Genomic DNA, 11,285 nt, shown 5'->3' with positions numbered 1-11,285 from the left:
TTCAGTCCAACAACTCATTGGATTAAGATCCTTTTGAAACTTAGATAATCTTCCTCACTGTCTACAATTCTGGTGTCGCCTGCAAACCGACAAAGCATGCCTGCAGTGAGTTCCACTGTTTTCTCATATAGATCAACGATTCATATTTACTTGTAGTGGCCGTGATTTAGCAGTGTGCAGCTCACACAACAGTTAGTCATGCAATTAACCATGAGGAAGAAAGCCGCAGACTACAGGGAGATATTAAACAATTGGAAATGAAAATGCTGAAAGCTATTCATTCCAGGCAAGTTGGTGATAATGAAGCAATTTCAAACTTCAAACCAACCGCCCACGCTCCAGTTGTGGCACTCAACTGTCTCAGCAAGATGCACTGTAGATTTGTATAAACGGGAAAAAAAAATCCCTTCTGCCCCGCCTTTGACCAGAGCACTCCCAACCTCGGAATTGCTTGCGCCTCTAAACCGTCATAGAAATACCGTGCATTCACCGGTTGTGTCACGGTCGTCCTCGAGTATCTATGCGACCTCATTCCCATCCAGACTTCCAGTTCGATCTTCCCGACTGCACCACTCAGTTCCTCTGAGTCTGGGGCTGGGAATTGGGACTATGTGGCAGCAGTGGTTCCTGCCTTGTGGGAGGTGGGGTGGGGGGTGGGAACTAGTGAAGTAGCCGATGTTAAACTGCATTACTATTTCAACAAAACCTGCACGTTCCCCGGAGTCTTTGATGTTTTGGAGAAATCTATTTATCTCAGCCTTCAGCATAATAATGATGGAATCACCACAGCCACTGGAGGAACCCATATTAAACCGTCAGCCCATTCTGAGTTCTCACATATCTGCGACTGTTCCCTAAGCACTGATATTGTGCATTTGGTGCGCTGCCTAACATTTCCTATGATACTGTACTTATTGCATGCCGTCAGTGTGCGCGTCTGTGGAATTCCGTGACTGTATAGTGGTTAGTACTCTGCATTGTGGCCACAGCAACCTCGGTTCGAATCCGCGTCCCAGTAGTCATTGTGCTGGTTGCCCCAGTTTTTGTGAAACACAAATGAATCAGTTGTTTTAACATGATAATTTTCTCCAAGGTGATGATCTTTTCCCTTCAAATTCTGCTCGCTCGCATCTCTGTGGTTCATATGTCAGAATTCAAATCCACCCGTTCTTAGAGATTTATATCCCTCCTTCGATCATTAACTGAACTTTCCGTCCCACACCCCCATTTCATTAATTTAGAGATGCCGGTGTTGGACTATGGTGTACAAAGTTAAAAATCACAATCCACCAGGTTCGAGTCTAACAGATTTAACTGAGCACGAGTTTTCGGAGCGCTGCTCTTTCATTCTGTGCTTGTGGAGTCTTTTCCTATTTCACTAAGGCACTGCAGAATCTAACACTGACTCTCAGATTGATACCATTCAGTCTGTGATGCTGCGGTCACTCTTGCTCGGTGAACGTGCCCCAACCCCACCATCGGGACCTGCAGACCAATTGATCCATTTGGTTACCGCTGTTGTGAGGCCAATCCTCAAGTAGCCGCTTTTACTGATATGGATTTGCGATTATTGGGGGTCAAGCTCAGAAAAATGACGCTGGACAATATCGAGGAAAAGCGACTTCATTGGGAAAGATTAGTTTCACGGGTTTTCTGCAATGGCCGAGCGCTCTTAAAACTGAACTGTTAACTCAGATACCAGGCAAATGAACCAGGGACCAGGGATTGACTCCAACCATGCCAGGTGTTAGAATTGAGATTCAATACATATCTGGAATTCCGAATCTAATAAAACCTATAAATCCACGGTCAATTGTTGAAAAAGCAAAACCATCGGGTTCGCTGACGTCCTTTGAGGAATGAAACTGCCATTCTTACCTGGTCGGGCCTCGATGTGACTCCAGACTCACTGCAATACAGTTGAGTCTCAACTGTTTGCTGTGCAATTAGGGATAGCAATAAATACTGCCGAACCAGCGACGCCCTCATACTGGAACAAAATGGAAAAAAAAAAGTTAATTCGGCTCTAGCTGGATTACTGTGTGCAGTTCTGCAATTCAGAGTACAGCTTGGATGTGATCGCACGGGGAATGTTGCAGGAGAGATTCAATGGGATATTGTCTGGGCTGAAGATTTTCAGTTACGAGGAGAAACTGGGGTTGTTTGTCGCCGAGGAGAGAAGATTGGAGAGGACATGACTGAGATGTACACAATAATGAGGAATATGCATAGGATAGACTGAAAGAAGCATTTGTTATTGATGGAAGGAACGAACACTGGGGCCAAGAGATTTCGGGAAAAGGCAGAAAGGTTTGAGTAGATGTGTGGAAACGGTCAGAGAGGCGGAAACTCTTTTATCCTGAAAAAAAAAATACAGATGTGAATTTGTGATGCCAAAACATATAAGAGTATGGGCTAAATAACGGAAAACTTGATTCAGGTCGTTTAGCATTTGTGTTGGACAAGTGCGGCCACAACAGGCTGAAGGGCCTCCTTCGATGTTGTTGTCCTCCACAGTGTCATGGTTAGTGTCCCCGCCTGTCAGAATTCTCCGCTGGGGACATCATAAATGTTTTAAACCTGTCGCTCTGTTCCCCAGTGAAGGTTATTAATGCCTGGCCTTCCATTCTCGATTGGATATGTCACAACAAGGACAGTGCTGTCTGAATAAGCGTGGAGACGGACTGCAGCTCCTGGGGAGAGAGTGTCAGTGAAAGTGCAAAGACGTAACTTCTGCAAACTACTCATTGCGTTTGTGCTGAAGTGAAAACCATTGTATAGAGTTGTTCCTGACTGATATGTTTTTTTAAAGGAGAAATCTGATCACGAAAGCAGAGTAAACACATTCAGATCTGAGTGCACAAACATTTACAGCTGCACTAATGTGGTTGTACAGCGCAGAATCGCGTTTGGATGCATTGAATTCGGGTTGATGGGCGCAGCTTGCTTTAACCAGGCTGAGTTACCAGTGTGTAAAGCCATTACACATGATACAGATAGTGTTCAATGTGATGGTACATTTGCTCAGTGGTACGCACTGCTGTTAAGTCTGTCGGTTAGGTGGATTGGCCGTGTTATATTGCGCTGATGTGATCAGGGAGTGAATTCAGTAAGTTAAGTGAATTGGCCATGGGTAACGTAGTGATAAGGTCAGCAGTCACAAGATGCCAGGTTTTATTCCAGCAGGTTTATTTGAAATCACAAGCCAGAGGCCTGCAGGGATAGAGAGGGGAGCTAGGTCTGGTTGAGATGCTGTTCAGAGTCTCCCTACAGACTCGATTGGCTGAACTGCACTTTCCGCATTGTAGGGAATCTGTGATTCTATCAGAGAGGACACTGCCAGCGTTTACTGGGCTGCTAAGGCATTAGAGACAATGCTGACGGCGTTGAGTGGGAATGGAATTTTATTTATTTGTGTTTTGGAAAATTTGACACTGAACCAAGCAAAACGGAATGGAAGTTTTCCAGAGTATTTGAGGTTTGGATACTGTAAATAGGTAGTAAATTTACTCTTTCAAGTTCGTAAATTTCTGAACGTCAGGCGTTCAAAACCATCGATGTTGGACAAAGAAATGATGGGAACAGAATTTCTGTTAATCGGAGAATCCGTTTCCAAAATATTTGGAAAGGCACATTTAGAGACACACAAGCAGTGAGTTTCACCAGGAGAGAGACAGCCTGTCGCCAGTTAAAAGTGTAAAAGTGGGGTGTTGGGGTTGGAGGGTGCGAGGAAACAAGGTCTAATTTGGACGACTTTAGATGTAAAGAAATATCGGAAACGTATGCAGCTGAGTAAGATTCAGCAAAAAAGCCTCCGAGTTTTAAAAAGATTTATATTAATATTCTACATGAAGCATTATAAATAGAACTGAGCAGATTTTGTATATTGCCAAGGAAAGATATTCTACAATGAATAGGAAGTGATCCGTCTCTTGGAGATCGATTTCCTGCTTTCATCCCATGCCTTAAAGATGGGAGTACAATCGCCATGATGTTGGGTTCATTTGATACCCACTGAAATCTGCCAACGTAACTGAGCATCAAAACTGGCATCTTTCTTTGTAGTTTAACCTTCTGTTTTTCTCATCAGTATTTTCTTTAAGCTGAAATAAATTCGGATCAAAATTGAATTCAACATTAAACGTTCCAATCACATAAATCCAATTCACTTCAGATCATTGCAATGAACAGAGTAAAGTTGAAGCAAAATTAATAAAATTAAACGAACAACACTGCATTTCCGGTACTTTTACCCAGTTCAGGTTCAGCCATATGAGAAAGACCATCGAGCTAAAAATCACCTTCACTACTCTCTCCATCTATACTTCTTCACGTGAGAGAGAAACTGTCTGAAGTAATTATGTGTCAAGACTAAATGTGCGTGTGAAACTTGAAGGGAATTTCATGTTTGCTGGTTCATTCTGAGACAGTACCGACACAGAATGAATCAAGACCAGGTATTCCTTCCAAGGACGAGGTAAAATTCTTGGATTTTGCTGGTATTTTTATTCCGCTGAAAGCAAAAACATAATGCTATGGATTCGATTCCGCTCAGGGAATTTCTTATCGCCTAGGTGCACCATATGTGATCTTGACAGGGTCACATGCGAGCCCCTTTGCAATGGGCTGAAGTGGCCAGGGGGTTAAGGCGACGGGTTGCTGTTCCAGTGGTACTCTCTCGCTCGTTCTCTCTCTATACTTCTCTCTTGTACTCTCTGCCTCTGTCTCTATCTCTGTCTCTCTCTCTCTCTCTGACACTCTCGCTCGGACTCCCTCTTTCTCTCGCTCTCGCCTCCTCCTTCACTCTCGCTCACGCTGTCTCTCTGTCACGCCCTCTCTCTCGCTCACTCCTCTCTCTCTCTCTCACACCCTCTTGCACGACCCCTCTCTCTCGCCCGTTCGCAATCTGTGGACTCTGCCTCACCCTCTCTCTTTCTCGCACCCATTCTCTCACTCTCCATCACCCTGTCTCTCATCCCTCTGTGTCTCTAATCCCTCTCACTCTCACTGGCACTCTCTATCTCTCTTGGTCACCCCCAGCTCCCTTTCTCTCCCTTTTGCACGCCCCCGCTCTTTATCTCTCTCACCCCTGCTCGCTCTATCTCTTGTCCCCTCTCTTTCTCTTGCACGCTCTCTCTCACGCCGCTCTCGCGCTCTTGTGCCCCGTCTCTCTCTTGCTCGACCTCTCCTATTCTCTCTCTCTTCCCCCCCTCTCTTGTACTCTCTCTCATCCCCTCATTCTCTCTCTCTTTTGTACCCTTCTCTCTCTCGTCCGCTCTCTCAGTCTCGCTTCTCCCTATCTCTCTCTTTTTTTCACCCCATCTCTCTCTCCCACACTCTCTCTTTCTCTCTCTCTTGCTCGCCTCCTTTCTCGCTCACCACATTCCCTCTCTCTCGTTCGCGCCCTCGCTCTCTCACTCCCCAACTCTCTCTCTTCTTTGTCCCATTTTTCTCCCTCTATCTCGTCTCTCTCGCTCGCTCACATGCCACTCTCTCTATCCCTCCACCCATATCTCTAACTTTCCCTGGCTCGCTAGCTCTCTCTCTCTCTCTCTCTCTCTCTCTCTCTCTAGCATGCCACTCTTCCCCCTCTCTTCCGTACTCAATCTTTCTCTCTCTCCCGTTCACTCTCGTGTCCTCTTTCCCTCTTTCTCACCCTCCCTCTCTTGGACACTCCCTTTCTTGCACCCTCCCTCTCTCTTGCACACTCTCTCTCTTTCGCCCTCTCTTTCTCCCGTACCCTTGCTCTCTCGTGCCCTCTCCCTCTCTCTCTAGCTCACTCACCTCTCACTTTCTCTCCCTCTTGCACGCCCCCTCTCTCTTTCGCTTGGCCCCTGTCTCACTCACCCTTGTGCTCTCTCTATATCTCTCATTCCTTCACTTGCACCCATCTATCTTTGCACCCTGTCTCTTCCTCGCACCCTGTCTCTCTGTCTCATGCCCCAATGCTGTCTTTCTTGCCCACTCTCTCTCAGTCCCCGTCACTTTCTCTTGTAAGCCCTCTCTCTCCCATTACTACACTCTGTCTCTCACCCGTCTCTCTCTTGCGCCCTTTCTGTGGATCTCTCGCTTCTGCTTATGTCTCTCTTTCTCTCGCCCCTCACTCTCCCTCTACATGTCTTTCGCTTTCTTCTCTCTCTTGCCCCTCTCTCTCGAACTCTTGCCTCTCTCTCTCACATGCACACTCTCTCACCCCCACTCGCTCTCACACACTTTCTCTCCCTTACTCATTCTCAACCACTCTCTCTCGTTTTCTCTCTCTCTCACCCGTCTCTCTTGCCCACTCTCTCTCTCGCTCGTCACCTTACTCTCTCGCTCGCCTCATTTTGTCTTTCTTGCTTGTTCCCTTCCTCTCTCTTGCTTGCTCCTTCTTTCTATCTCTCTCGCTCTCTTTCTCAGGCTCCACCCCTCTCTGTTGCTCACCCACTATCTCTAGCTCTCTCTTGACCGCACTTTCTCCCACTTGCTCTCTCTGTCTCTCTCCATCGGACTCTCTCTGTCTAGCTCTCGCCTCCTCTTTCTCTATCTCACACACAATCTGTCTGTCGCAAACTCTCTCTATCGCAGGGTCACTCTTGCTCATCCCTTCCCTCTTTGTCTCCCTCTTGCACGCCCTACTCTCTCTTGCTCGCCTCTCTCTCGCTCACACTCTCTCTCACCCAATGCCGCTCTCGTCCACTCTCTTTTCTTCACACCATTCCCTCTCTCTCATTCGACTCCCCTCTATCGCTGGCCAACATTTTCTCACTTGCTCACCCCAGGTGTCTCTCTCTCTCTCTTGGTCGCTCCCTCTCTCTCGTTCGCCTGCCCAATAAGTCCTGCTCACCCCTTCTCGCTCACTCTTATCCTCTATCTCGCGCCGTCTCTCACACTCTCTCTCTCATTCTAACTCTCTCTCTCTTGCCCCGTTTCTTTCCCCCCTCTCTCTCGACACCCCTCGCTCTCTCTCTTTGCCTTTCGTTCACAACCTTCTCTCTCCTGCTCCTTTTCTCTCAGTCTCTCACATCTCTATCTCTATCTGTCTCTCTCTGTCTCTCTCTCGCCCCCACTCGCTCTCACACGCCTTCTATCCTTTACTCTCTTACACCCTCTCTCTCTCTAGCTCTTCCTCTCTATCAACTCCTCTCTATCGGCCACCCTCTCTCTTGCTTGCTCCTTCTTTTCTCCTTCTTGCTCATCTCTCTCTCTCTGTTGTTCCACCCTCTCTCTTACTCACCCCCTCTCTCTCGCTCTCTCTTGCCCCCACTCTATCCCTCTTGCTCTCTCTCTCACTCTCGACTCCTCTTTTCCTCTCTATCACACTCTCTCTCTCATCCACCTCTCTCTAACCCTCTCTGTACGTCGCACCCTCTCTCTCTCGTGGCATGTCTCTTGCACACTCTTCTCTGTTTCTCTACCTCTTGCACGCGTCCCTCTTGCTCGCCCCATTCTCTCACTCACCCTCTCCCTCTGTAGCACCGGCACTCTCTCTCCCACTCTCTGTCTCCCCCTCACCACATTCCATCTCTCTCACACAACTCCCCTCTCTCTCTTGCCAACTCTCTCTCTCTCTTGCTCGCCCCCCCTCTCTCTCTCGCACCTCCTCTATAACTCCTGCTCACTCCTTCTCTGTCTCTAACTCAGCCCTTCTGTCTTGCCCCAGCTCTCACACTCGCTCATTCCAACTCTCTTTCTCTCTCTCTCGGAATCCCCTCGCTCGACACCACTCTCTCTCGCCCCCTCTCTCTCTTGCCCCCCTCTCTCTCTTTCTGTCTCTCTATCTTTCTTTCGCACCTTTCTCTCTCGACCATATTCTCACTCTCCCTCATCTCTTCTATCTCTCTCGCATGCCCCGTTTCTCTCGTTCTCTTTTGTCCATACACTCTCACTCTCTCTCTCTTTCTCTCGCTCTCGTTTCCCTAGTGTCTCTCACAGACTCCCTCTCTCTTCACTCTCGCTGCCTCGCGCCCTCTCTCTCTGTCTCTCTTTCTCAGCCCCTTTCCCATCCCCTCTTCCTCTCAGTCTCGGATCTCCCTCTCGCTTGCACCATTCCCCACTTTCTCTCTCTCTCTTTCTCGCACGCCCCATTTCTCTGTCTTTCTCGCTCGCTCTCGCCACCTCTCTCTCTGTCGCATCCTCTCTCTCTCTCTTCCCTGTCACTCTCTCTCGTGGACGATCGCCCCCTCTATTGCTCTCCCTTCTGCCCTCTCTCTCCCTCGCTTGCCACACTGTCTCTCTCTCTCTCTCTCTCTCTCTCATTGGATTTCTCAGTCGCCCCTTCTCTCTCGCTCCTCTCTCTTTCTCTCACGTGCCAACTCTCTCTCTCACCCACACTCTCTCTCGCTCAAACTCTCTCTTGCTTACTCACCCTGTTCCCTCTCTGTCGCTCGACCCCTCTCTCTCCCTTGCTCGCTCTATCTCCCTCTCGCTCCCTCAGTCGCTCGTTCTCTCTCTCTTATTCGCCCCATCTCTCTCCCTCTCTCGCTCACTCGCTCACCCCTCTCTCTCTTGCCAAACTATTCTCTCTCACTTGCTTCGTCCTTCTCAATCTCGCTCGCCTCCTCTCTCTCACTCGCACACACCCTCTTTTTCTCGCTCTGTCTCCGTCACACTCTTTCTGTCATGCTTGCCCCTCCCCCCCACTCTCTCCTTCTCTCTCTCTCTGGGTCTTGGACCTTCTCTCCCTCTCTCTCGTCCTCTCTCTCTCTCTCTCTGGCCCCACTCTTTTCCCGCTTGCTCCCTCATTCGCTCTCTCACTCGCCTCTTCTCTCTATCGCACTCCCCCACTCTCTCACTATCTCTTTCTCTCTCACGCCCCCTTTCTCACTCACCCACCTCTCTCTCTCTCACCCTCTCTCTCTCTTTGCCCCTCTCTTTCTCGCTCTCGCCCACTCTATCCCTTGCACACCCCATTTCTCTCTCTCGCTCGCCTCATCTCTTTCTTTCTCTCACATGACTCATCTGTCTCTCTCGCTCAACCCATCTCTCTCTCACCCCCCTATAACTCTCACCCCTTTTCTGTCTCTCACTCAAGTACCACTCTCTCACTTCCAGATTCTATCTCGATCTCTCCTACTCTCTCTTTTGACCCTTTCTCCCATGCACCCTCTCTCTCTCTTCCCCCCCTCTCTCTCACTCTCTTACACCCTTCTCTCTCTCGCCCCCTGTCTCTTTGTCTCTCACCCATCTCTCGTTCCCTCTCTTACCCTCACTCTACTCTCACACAATTTCACTCCCATTCTCTGTCACGCCCACTCTCTCTCTCGCTCTCTCTCACTCCCTCTGTCTCACCTTCTCTCTCTCTCTGGCAAACTTCATCTCTCTCAGTCGCCACATTCTGTCACTCCCTCTCTTGCTCTCTCTCTCTGCCTTCTGCTCTCTCTCTCTGCCTTCCCCTCTCTCCCTTGTCTTCTTTCACCCTCTCACTCTCGTTCTCTCTCCCTCTATCACCCTCTCCCTTTCACTCATTCTCGACCCCTCACTCTCTCATCCACCTCTCTCTTATTTCCTCTCTCTGTCGCCAACTCACTCTCTCTCGACCACTCTTCCTCTCACTTGCTGTCTCCCTTTCTCTCCCTCTCTCCCTTTCTCTCCCTCTCTCCCTTTCTCTCCCTCTCGCTTCCCCATTTTTCTCTCCTTCTCTCGCTGTCGCGCTCTTGCTCTCATTCTCAACCCCTCTCTATTTCATTCCCTGTCACTACCCCTCTAGTCCTTTCTCTGTAATTCCTGCTCTCTTTCTCAACCACTTCCTATCTCTGCCTATCTCTTCCCCTCTCTCTCTCACCCACTCTCTCGCTCCCCAACTTTCTCTTGCTTGCTCTCCACATTATCCCTCTTCCTCCCTCCCTGTCTGGCTCTCACACGCCAACTCTCTCACTTGATCTCCCGCACTTTCTCCGTTTCGTCTCCTCTCTCTCTCTCTTGCTCTCGCGCCCCCTCGCCCTCTCTCACTCTCTTTCACTCTCAGTCTCCTCCTCTTGGCCATCTCCTCTCTCTTTCGTCTTGTTTGCCCTCTCTCGCTCTCACTCTCGCTCGGTTTCTGTCAACCTCACCCTCTCACTCACTCGCGTGTCTGTCTTATCCCTCTATCTCTTGTCGTCTCTCGCTCGCCCACACTCTCTCTCTTGTTCTCTCTCTATCTCCCTCTGTCTGTCCCTTTCTCTGTCTCCCTTCCCACACTGTCTCACACCCTCTCTCTTTCCCTCACCACCGTCACTGTCGCTCTCTCACTCACTCCTCCTCTCGCTCTCTCTCCCGTTCTCTAGTGACCGGTCTCTCTCTCTCCCTCACTTTCTCACCCCCTTTCGCTCTCTCATTCTCTCCTATATCTCTCTCGTCCCCTTCATTTTCTCTCTCAACCACTCTCTCTTGCTCTCTCTCTATCTCCCTCCTTCTCTTCCTTTCTCTCCCTCTCTTACCCCTTCTCCCGCATTGTCTCTCTTTCCCTCACAACCCTCGCTGTTCCTCTCTCACTCACTCCACCTTTCGCTCTCTATCCCGCTCTCTAGTCCCCTTATCACTCTGTCTCACCCCATTTCGCTCTCTCACTCTCCCTCCCATTTCTCTTCCCCCTATCATTCTCTCTCTCTCAACCACTCTCTCTTACATGCTATCTCTCACATCCTCTCTCTCTTTCTGTCTCTCCCTCTCTCTCCGTCTCACACTCTCACTCTCGCCCTCTCTCTTTCTCTCGCCCATACCCCATCTCTCTCATGTCCCTCTCTCTCTATTGCTGACCCTCTCTCCCGATCGCCCCTCCTTCACTCACCCCGTCTTTCACTTGCCCTTCTCTCTTTTACACCCTCTCTCTCGCTTCCTCTTGTTCTCTTTCCCTCACGCACTCTGCCTCGCTCTCCCTCGTTCCCTTTTGCTTTACCTCTCTCCCTCATCCCTGTCTCTCTCCCTCTCGTCCCCTCTCTCTCTCTCATCCCTCTCTCTAACTCTCTCTCCCCATCTCACTCCCGCCTCACTCTCTGTCTCTCACAAATCCTCTCTCTCACTCCCACTCCATCTCTCAACCCTCTCTCTTACCCCTCTCTCTCACCTCTCTCTCTCATCCACTCTCTCTTTCGCTCGCTTGCTCCCTCTCACTCCCTCTCTCGCTTCCTCGTGCTCTCTCTCTGTCTCGCCACCTCTAACTCGCTCCATCATTCTCACTTTGGAGCCCTTGCTCCATATCTCTCTCTCTCTCTCCACCACTCTCACTCGCCCACCTCACTTTCGTCCCCACTTTCTCTCTCTCTCTCTCCCTTCTCTCTCTCCCCCACTTTCTCCCTCTCTTGCTCTTGCTCTCTCGCTCTCATCCT

The sequence above is a fragment of the Chiloscyllium punctatum genome, chromosome 21 (assembly GCF_047496795.1).
Source record: "Chiloscyllium punctatum isolate Juve2018m chromosome 21, sChiPun1.3, whole genome shotgun sequence".
NCBI lineage: Eukaryota > Metazoa > Chordata > Chondrichthyes > Orectolobiformes > Hemiscylliidae > Chiloscyllium > Chiloscyllium punctatum.
Note: the sequence above shows the minus strand (reverse complement) of the source record.